This window comes from Solanum lycopersicum, chromosome 12, assembly GCF_036512215.1.
Source record: "Solanum lycopersicum chromosome 12, SLM_r2.1".
NCBI lineage: Eukaryota > Viridiplantae > Streptophyta > Magnoliopsida > Solanales > Solanaceae > Solanum > Solanum lycopersicum.
This window is the reverse complement of record NC_090811.1, coordinates 35,155,366-35,166,597: the sequence shown is the minus strand read 5'-3', so window position 1 is coordinate 35,166,597 and position 11,232 is coordinate 35,155,366. Positions and strand designations below refer to the sequence as shown.

Here is an 11,232-nt window from a genome sequence, read left to right as displayed (position 1 = left end):
ATCCGCAGTTCTGACCTCAACCCCTTCACAAAACAGCGAATCCGCTCTTGTGGACTGAAACAAAGTTGGGTGGCATACCTGGATAATGCACGAAACTTAGCCTCATATGCGGTAATCGACATCCTACCTTGCTCTAAGCTCAAGAACTCATCTCTTTTCCTATCCCTCAAAGTACGGGGGATATACTTCTCCATAAACAAGCTAGAGAATGATGCCCAAGTCATAGGTGGTGCCTCTGTTGGTTGACACTCAACATGTGACCGCCACCACATTTTGGTGTTCCCTTGAAACTGATAAGTCACAAACTCAACACCAAACCGTTCTACTATACCCATCTTGTGTAGTAGCTCATGACAGTCAACCAAAAAATCATAAGCATCCTCAGATTCAGCACCCTTGAAGACTGGAGGTTTCAATTTCAAGAACTTACTGAAAAGTTCATGCTGATCATTTGTCATTATAGGCCCTGTAGTCAGATGAGGAAACATGTCTATTTCCAATGAGGCACCCATGCGGGGAGCCACAGTAGCCGCATGTTGTACCTCCGGAGCCTGAGGTGCTGGTTTAGGAAACACTGGAGGCGCTTGGCCTTGATCAGATAACCCGCTAAGATAAGCAAGAACCTGATTGATCATCTCAGAGGTAGGTTGGGGTGGTAATTCCTCATTCTGTGCTTGTTCATTTTCCCCATCCTCCCCTTCTCTTACTACTTCCTCGGTCGGTGGAGGAGTCACCGCCCTAGTACCAGATGGGCTAGATGCTTGTCCTCTTCCACTAGAGGACATCCTCCCACGACCTCCTCCACGGCCTCTTGCCACTACTCCTCTTCGAGCTACAGCCTCAGTGGCTGGCTCAGATGCATCTTGTCTTGCTAATGTTGATGTTGGCGTGGTTGTTGCTCTAGTTCTAACCATCTGCGAAATAGAGTGAAGATGGTCAAATACCAATTTGTATCACCTAAATACCAATTGGATCCAAGTAATAGCATGAAAGAAAGAAAGAAAGAATGGAATTTTCCTAAAGTCTTATAGCCTCTCAAAGAAAAGTAAAGGCGTCCCCCTACCGTTCCTTAAGACTCTACTAGACTCGTTCTTGTGTGATGAGACCAACGAACCTAATGCTTTGATACCAAGTTTGTCACGACCCAAATCGAGCCGCGACTGGCACCCACACTTACCCTCCTATGTAAGCGAACCAATCAATCTGAACCCCAACATTTCAAACATAATTAACATAATATAATGCGGAAGACTTAAACTCATTAATGAAAATCAATAATCAACTTCTAAAACTCAAACTTATCATTATCCCCAAAATCTGGAAGTCATCATCACAAGAACATCTATCCTCAAATTACTAATCTAAGAGTATCTAAGAAGCTAAAATACATAAAAAGCTAGTCCATGCCGGAACTTCAAGGCATCAAGACATGAAGAGGAAGATCCAGTCCAAGCTAGAAGCATTAGCTCACCCTGAAATTCGGAGTAATGGACTGGCTAGAGTTGCGGTTGAGTTGAAGACGACGGCACGTTTGCTGCACTCCACAAATAACAAGGAAAGAAACATACAAGTAGGGGTCACTACAAAACACGGGTACTGAGTAGATATCATCGGCCAACTCAAAATAGAAAACAATATATATCAGATCATATCATAAATCAACTACAATACTCAATCTGTAGCAACAACATGTACAAGAATCTTTGATAAATAACGTCAAGTACACTCATGAGGACTCAAGCCTCCATATCATACTCATTTGGGATATAAGTTCTTTTCATTCGAATTTATTAACATAATTCTAAGAGTCATTATCTTTATTCCTCTTCTGTCGACACGTGACACTCCGCTCCCCTACTACTATGTGTCAGAACGTGACACTCCGATCCCCTAATTTTACGTGTCGGTTCGTGACACCCGATCCCCTAGTTCTACGTGTCGGTTTGTGACACCCGATCCCCTAGTTCTACGTGTCAGTTCGTGACACCCGATCCCCTAATTCTACGTGTCGATTCGTGACACCCGATCCCCTAATTCTACGTGTTGGTTCGTGACACCCAATCCCCTAGTTCTACGTGTCGGTTCGTGACACCCGATCCCCTAGTTCTATGTGTCGGTTCGTGACACCCGATCCCCTAATCTCATTTTGTAATTCATCAAGCCTTCTTTTATACCAAAGCTTCATCAATCTCATTACTTTAGTTCATCAAGCCTTCTTTTATACCAAGGCATCATCAATCTCATTACTTTAGTTCATCAAGCCTTCTTTTATACCAAGGAATCATCAATCTCATTACTTTAGTTCATCAAGCCTTCTTTTATACCAAGGCATCATCATTAACAAGGGGTTTTCAAGGTTGGAGTTTTCAAGATTTGGGATTCAATAGCTTCATCATGCTTTTTTCATCACAATTATATAATCATATTCATGCAAGCATACAATTAAGCATATAGAAGACTTTACAATACAACCCAACACATATCATTCGCTATTAAGAGTTAACTACGAATAGTATAAAAACCATAACCTACGTCCACCGAAGAATTGTGATCAAGCAAGCTAATCCTCAAAATCTTTGCTTTCTTCTTCGTTTCTCCTCTCTCTCTCGATCGTTTCTCCCTCTCTTTCTGTTCTTTTCTTTTTCTTATTCAAACCCTCTTTCTTTTACCCTAATTAGCATATAATTAAGTATAAAAGATGGTGAATTAACCCATTAATTAATTCAAGGTTATCTCTTTTAACCCTCAAGTAGTTAAATTATTAATATTAACCCACTAAATTTATAATTTTAGCAGGAATAGTCCAAAACGTCCCTTAAAACATTTAAAGAAATCTGACCCCGACTGGGATTATGCAGCCTGTGACGGGCCGTCGTGCCTACGACGGTTCGTCCTGCTGCTCCGTCACAGAGTTCAGAGACTTCATTCCATTAAAGGGTCTGTGACGGTCCGTCGTGCCCACGACATTCCATCCTGCTATTCCGTTACGAAGTTCAGAGAGTTGATTTCAGTACCCAATTTTCAGAATTCTAAGTATTTTGGAACGAGACACCCTCGACGGTCCGTCGTGCCCATGACGGTCCGTCGTGGGTTCCGTCGTCTCAGCCAGTTTTTCCAGAAATAAAATTTGCTGCTCAAAACGACTAAACAGGTCGTTACAGGTCGTTCTAATTCATCACTCTTCTATATAGTAGTAAAAAGAATCCATACATATAAATTAGGTATCAAAGAGAAAATAGAACTAAATAATAGTTTTTACACAAACAAGTCAAATTGTATGTATAAATTGTGGTCTAAAAGTTGAAAATTATTCAATTTATGAAAAAATATGAAAGAAGAGCATAGAAGATAAAAAAATCAGAAGAGAAAAAGACACTTACTGGAGAAGAAACTGAGACAACAATGAAGAGTGAACATTGATGGAAAGAGAGAAGGTCTCTTTATTTGTTTCTAAAGTGTAATTCTAGAAAATTCCTATTTATAGTCATATAGGTAGATATTATTAAGTGGTAAAAGACACTTTTACCCTTGGTCATTCTTGGGCTTCTCATTCTAAAAAAATTTCTTTTAGTGTGTGATAGAAAATTCTTGGGCGTACCATAGACTCTGTCCTTCAAGAACTATTTATTGGATCATTTGCATCTTAATTAAAATAATGGGTCAGCAAATATTTCTGGCAAATTACTTGCAATATTTTGAAAATGAATTATCTTTTGAATTTCAAGTTCACATTTTTTTAATGAGAATCTAGATAATTCACCCACACATAATCTTCAGCTGCTACACATATCTCCCCATAGTGTTAGGAAATCTAACATTCACCCTTAACCTCATTTGGGGATCCATCTTGGTGCGTGGAGCAATAAAATCATATGTACACACATCAAATTTTGAGATGGAAATTATTAGGTTCCTAATCGTGAACCAATTTGTTGGGAGAACCTTGTTGGCTTGATGCATACATGCTAAATGAATTCATCTCATACCAAATTTTATTTGAGAGATATGTACTCATCATCAGTGATCTAGCTATAATTGGAGGCATACAATTTCCACTAAATCAACCGGCATTAACAACATGACTTTATAGTTTGGAACTATGCTCTTAATTTTGTAATTGAAGTAAACAACCTTATAAAAACCAAATTGTAAGTTAATATAAATGCACATTTGACCATACCATAGATGCATCTATTATTTAAAACAGCAAGCGGTTACATGGAAGGTAAACGGACCCATATTCACCTTTTTATATGTTTCAAATAATTTTACGGATACGATCCCAACCTTAGCTGGTACAATGATCATTTTATCATGAGGACAAGCTACAAAAGAGAATTCTTGAAGAATCTTTTATTTCTTCAACATATAACCATGTGAATTCTCAATTTCTTTTGCATCACATTTGAATCTGAATGGCCAACCGATTATGTCAACTTATATTTAATCAAGTAAACTTCTAGTTTACTTTTGCATGTGATTCCATCACCATGCCCGTATTTGTATACAACAAACAACGGAACAAAATAGGATAATCTTATACGTAAATATTTATTTACCCACTTTGATTGTAGTAATTTGAAAATATTAAATCTTCCCATAATTTATAGTCTCAATATAATATTTTTTTCATTCTTCTGAAACTTGAAAATCTTCTTTTGAGACTTACTACAACCACAATATTATGAAGAATTTCATTCCTTCAAGTAGTAACAATTAGCCCTTTCGAAACTATTAATGAATTTTGTGTACGACTACAATTTTCACAATGTCATTCTTATGGTAACCATCTCCTTCAAGGAGAAAATTTTTATATTGTAATGATTAATATTATTACATTCAACACTTATTTCTTGATAACTAATGACAAATTTGTGTTGCCACACAACAATATTTATATTTATAATGGTCACAACATTTACAGAAAAAAGTTTTTCTTTCTTTTGTTCTCCTATAGTTCATTTTAAAATATACCACAATATTTGTGTAATACTCAAAATATATATATGACCAAAATAACTATTTATGTCAAAAGATTTTCTTTCAATCTCCCAAACCTCCCGTAGATGTGAGATGTGACATTTATCCAACAATACATGAACATGTTCTTATCCATACGAACACAAGTCACATTTTCTTCAAAAAATGGACCATAACCATTTGTACATTTTTCATAAGTTTTTATTAGAAAATCATTATCATGTTTTGACATTATGTAACTCACCTCAACATCACTTTAAGAGGTCAAATGTACCTAATGTACTACCACTTTGTATTCATTTATTTTGATGGAGGATTTATAGAACTTTTTAAATTAGGTTGCACCAACAACAACGTGCCCAACTTCTCATACCACTTTGATGGATAAAAATTACCTTTGACAATTACCTTCACATTTGAAGGACCATCTTAAGTACAATGTGTCCAATAACCTTTTATAAAATTTTAATGGACAAAATTGTCTTCACATTTGAAGGAACGTCTTAAGAACCCATATTGTTCTTCCTTTTAATTACCACAGTGATGACCATTAACTTTTTACCATACCTATATTCATACAATCAACCACTTGTCATTTTTCAGACATATATGCATTGCTATCACATTCACAGAAGAGAATGGAGCAAATTAATGGGTAAATTTCATGACTTTCAATCAAAAGTATAGAACTTTATGTTAGTCATCATCATATAAACATTATAGTGAATTAGGACTTAAATTCAATATATTGCCCATATAAAGACGCATTTGGTCATAAATCGACGAGACTTGAACCCAACTTCTAATTATCTTGGTGCACCGAGACTTTACTCGATGTCTTACCCACTTGGTGCGGTGAAACCTGAATTTACCATTTTACCCTCAACCAATGTCTTATAAATCAAATACATTACCAAAAATAAATAAATATTATATATCATAAATATAACCTAAATTTGACATAAATTATTGAACAAAACTATTAATTAGAAGAACATGTTAGAATCATAACTCCCAGGTAAAGTAAATTAAAATATTGTACCTCACAATATTGTTGTGAAGATTATCATAATTTATTAACCATTATCGAATAACCACAAAACAAACTCTATTAGTACAAATAATATATTAAATATGAAGTATACTTTGTATGAAAAATTACTAGGACAATTCATTAAAGAAAAATAAAGAAATACCTACCATTGATTTTTGTACGGAGAATGAAAAACTCGTGATGATAACGTGTTGTAAAACTAAAGAACAATATAGGATGAAGAGAAGAAGAATATAAGACAAGAGGAACAATATAAGATCACTTTCTTTCTTTAAAGTATTCGCCAAATCTTCATGTGTATACAATATGAAATCTTATGCCTCTATTTATAGTGTAACATAGATTACAAAAGGTTAGTCATAAACATGACATTAACATGGATATAATGCAGAGGTTATGAAAGTTATGATCATCTTCATAATGAGGAAAATAGTGGGATAATGGATGAGTAACTTCTTGGTGTAGTGGACATCCACACTATATATTTTATAACAGTTTCTAGAATAATCATGTAACTTATGCAGGAAATTTAGCCACTTGAAAAAATATTTTGACAAAATTAAAAATACAATTTATAGAATTTTAATATATGAAATGACAATATTATCCTTGATTTCCCTCAACTTCATAGTTTTATATAATAGAAAAGTATAAAATTTTGACCCGCCAACTTTAAATTTAAATTAAACTTACATTACTCTTCAGGTTAATATATATGAAATCAAATAAAAGTAAAATTTTGATTATATATTTTAATGAAGAACTGCTCATTTTTAATCTAGTAAACATATTTAGTTTACTTTAATGCAAATATATCATCATATTAATTTTATTTGTAAAGCTGCTCTTAGACAGTTTTTAAAATATTATTTTTTAATACCACAACTAATTTTATTTATTCTTTAATATCAATCTAATATTATTATTAATTTATTACATTTAATTATTTCTTTTTAGGTATATTAGTTACAGCAAAAATAAAATTAAATATAATTAATCATAGTTTTTAGATAATGAATTTTTATATTAAATTGGCATTTGTAATAAGTATAATGAATAGAAAAAAATATCAATAATTAACTTAAAGTGATAGTAAAATAGAGTAATGAGTAAATATCACAATAAGTCATTAAAAAATGAAGTAATAACAAAATGAGTTAGCGGTAATCATAATAACCAAAAAATATTTCTAGAACTATTCAGTTTTCTTGTTATCATTCTTGATAGATTTTTGTTTGCGTAAATTTATATTTTTACTTTTAATCACCATTCGCTTTATATATAGAAAGATGTTTCTAGAGTTATTCGTTGTTCTTGCTATTTTTCTCAATATATTTTTGATAGAATGAAGTTATATTTTTATTCGTGGTCGTCTTAAATACAAATATATCATCCAATTCATTTTATTTGTAAAATTATTTTTAACATCTTTTTCTTTATTCCAATCTAATATATATTATTAATTTGTCACACTTATTTATTTTCAAGTATATTAATTAGAGTCAAAATAAATTTGAAAATAATTATTTCATAATGTATTTTTATATTAAAATAGGCATTTTTGATAAGCATAATGAATAGAAAAAATATTAAGAGTAAAATTAAAGTAATAGTAAAATAGAGTAATGAATAGATATTACAATGACTAGTAAGAAAATTGAAGTAATAACAAAATAAATTAACAGTAATAACAGTAACAAAGATGTTTCTAGAATTATTTGATTTTCTTGTTATCATTATTGATACATATTTGTTAGGGTGAAATTACATTTTTACCCTTAATCATTATTCACTTTATATATAGAAAGATGTTTCTAGAGTTATTACTATCTTTTTTAAGATATTTTTATTAGAATAAAATTACATGTTTACCCTTGGTTGTCCTACCACTTCACTCTTCTATATGCATCATTGATATATGGACGCGTACAACAATTTGGAAAACCTGATATCTTCTGATAGTGACATGTAATCCTTCATGGCCAGAAATCCAAGATTTCTTATTACCAGCTATTGAAGTTCAAAACAGACCAAATTCAATAAACCAAATATCTAGAGCAAAGATTGAAGAATTAAAGAACACATATTTTTAACTGATATAATTGATTATTAATCATTACTTAACAAATATTAAAAGGTATTTCTCATTCTGATCAAAATTAATTAACATTGATCCTGATTCCAGGTTAAAAAAAATTAGTATAACAAAATAATAACTATAGTAATTTGATGTAGTGCATCACTGCATTAAATAGTGTTCTTCCTGATTTATTAAGTATTTTTGAGTTTTGAATATAATTATTTTAATAGGGAGCAGTATATTTGAATAGGCCCTATTTCGGCACACATTAAAATTAGAATTAATCTAACTCTAATATAAATATCGAATATTGAATTAAAAAAAATAGTAAACTAAATAACCCAAAAATACTTTTTAAGTATAATTGGTAAACAACGAGTAGATTTAATTTTAAGTTGTAGAATACTCAAGTCTAATATTTAATTTATTTACTTTTTATTATGCCGACACAAACTTATTAGGATTCAAAGTTAATTTGTTTGTTAGATGAAAAATTGTCTTATATAAAAATCATGAATCATTATATATTATCATCTTGAAATTTACCCTATTCGTTTCAATTAATCTATCATATTTTTCTTTATAATTTGTTAAAAAATAATGTTCATTTGCTTTTTTTAGTTCTAACTCCGCATAACATATTTAAGATCACAAGCTTAAAAGTTTAGGATATTTCACATATTTTTAAGGGAAAATGCATAAGTACCACCCCTTCAACCTATGCCCTAAATTTCAGAGACACACTTATACTATACTAAGGTTCTATTACCCTCATGAACTTATTTTAAAAGTAATTTTCTATCCCTTTTCGGCCGACGTGGCACTAGCTTGAAAAAAAAAGTCAACAAGTGTTGGGCCCACAAGATAGTGTCACGTACGCCGAAAAGGGGTAGAAAATTATTTATAAATAAGTTTAGGGGGTAATAGGACCTTAGTATAGTATAAATGTGTCTTTGAGATTTCGGGCATAGATTGAGGGGGTACTTGTGCATTATCCCTATTTTTAATTTAAAACTACAAAATTTAAAAATCTTTTTTAATTTCTCTAACTTTATGTCAAATCAAAATAAAACAAACAAATTAAAATTAGAACTAACATGCATGTTCATTATCACATGAAGTTCTATATATGTATATATAATTTATCTTACAATGTGTTTTTCGTTCTCTTTTGTCATGTACAATAACTTATAAAAAATATATATTTAGAATTAAACGTTAAATTAACATGATATTTTCATACATTAGTCATTACATTACATATTGATTCCTTTACCCATATATGTTTATCTTATTCCAAAGTTTATTTATAATTTTTAAAATTACTATTACACATTTGCTATTTTTTTCATTGCTTTCTAAATATTAATCTCTTTAAACTTTTATAATTGTTGTATTGATTTTCATGTGTTTCGTTTCTTAACTTATTATTTCAGACAAAAGAATACTAATATTAAGTAAATAAAATAAACAATCTATTATAATTAATTAAATATTAATATGCATAATTTTAAAATTTAAAATAATCTATTATAAAAAAATGTTCCTATTATTAGTGTACGGAAATATTTAATATTTGATTCGAAAATTTAAAATTATTTGTGACTCTCTCAATTTACTTTAGTTTCATTTAATTTATCTATCCATTTTATTTATTAATTTTGTTTTCATTCTACCTCATTAAATCATTTTTATTTTTACTTAAATATTTAATACATTTTAAAACCATTTTTGTTTCTTTTTTATATTTATTTTCGTGCAAAAAGTAAAGGTGTTAAACTGTTACGGTAATATAAATTGATATAAAAAATGGGTTCCACCATTTTTAGATAATATGATTACATATGATATTTATCGTGCTTTTTATGACAAGAAGTACATGTAGCTATCGTTTAGTTGTGTATTTAGAATATTCAATCCTTTAAAAGCAGAAAGTACAACTATTTTAACACAATAGTTTTACTAAAATGACAAAAGTGCCCTTAGTAATCCTAGACTTCACTCTTCTATATATACTATATTAGTGCAGTTCGTGCTATGCACGGGCCAAACAAATTGATTAAGGAATTCTTTTAATACATTTTACTTGAGAAAATTTTTATTATTATGAGATAGTTGAAATAAATTATTTTTATACCAAATTACAAAGAATGAAAAGTTATATTTACAAATATACTACAAAATTGCCTCCTAGGTAGGGAGGAATGCGAATAGCCCTTTATTGTTTGTATGCTCAACCAATGTTTGTTCCTCGGATCAAAAGACATGTTGAACATGAGATGTACATGGTTAAAAATTAATTAAATCTTATTCCCTTGTCTTATTATTTTCTTTAATAAAGTCTCTTGTTTGTCACAAGAAAACGAAAAATCTATCTTGTATATCCAATTGATGTTGCCTACTTTTCAGAACCAGCGAATGATACACACATCATTGTCCCCGCTGCGAGAAATAAGAAATGAATATAATTGTTATGATTATAGCATCAAAAAGTGTCTAGGATAATTCACATGTGTTCAGGCCCAGGGCCACTAACAAAATGGATACTCTTAAATCATAACTGTAATTATAATTATATAGACTATGATTCCATACCAGAAATTTTTTTTAATTCCTTTTCGGTTTTGGAGTTCTCAACAACAAATACCGTCACATAGTTACAAACCCAAACAAACAATAAAAGCTAAATGGAAAAAGAAAGGAGTTTAGAACGAAACTATTTTTGACTTGGAAGACTCCTCCTAAATTGCATTGATTTATCCTAAAGATTTCATTTCAATTGGAATTTGGTTATTCACCATGTACGAGGATCCCCGCTAAGCATCCATGGCTGAATGGTTAAAGCGCCCAACTCATAATTGGCAAATTCGTAGGTTCAATTCCTACTGGATGCACGCCAATGGGACCCTCCAATAAGTCTATTGGAATTGGCTCTGGCCATGTATTAGCAGATGATATATACATGGGTTCACGATGTATTGCCACTAGAAACCAAGCCATTGGCATTGGACTTGTAAATCGATTCATAACCTTTCGGGCACAACCAATCTCTATTCGAACTCCTTGGTTGGTGAGAGAATTTTCGCATTCATTTGATTGATAGATGCAAAGAATTCAC

The 11,232-nt window shown here is 31.2% G+C and overlaps 1 non-coding gene across 1 annotated transcript; it reads left to right on the top strand.

The window, feature by feature from the left end:
- The first annotated feature begins 10,934 nt into the window (after positions 1-10,934).
- On the top strand, positions 10,935-11,008 carry TRNAM-CAU (transfer RNA methionine (anticodon CAU)). Its single transcript has one exon. It is a non-coding gene; the product is annotated as a tRNA-Met (tRNA).
- Positions 11,009-11,232: the final 224 nt, after the last annotated feature.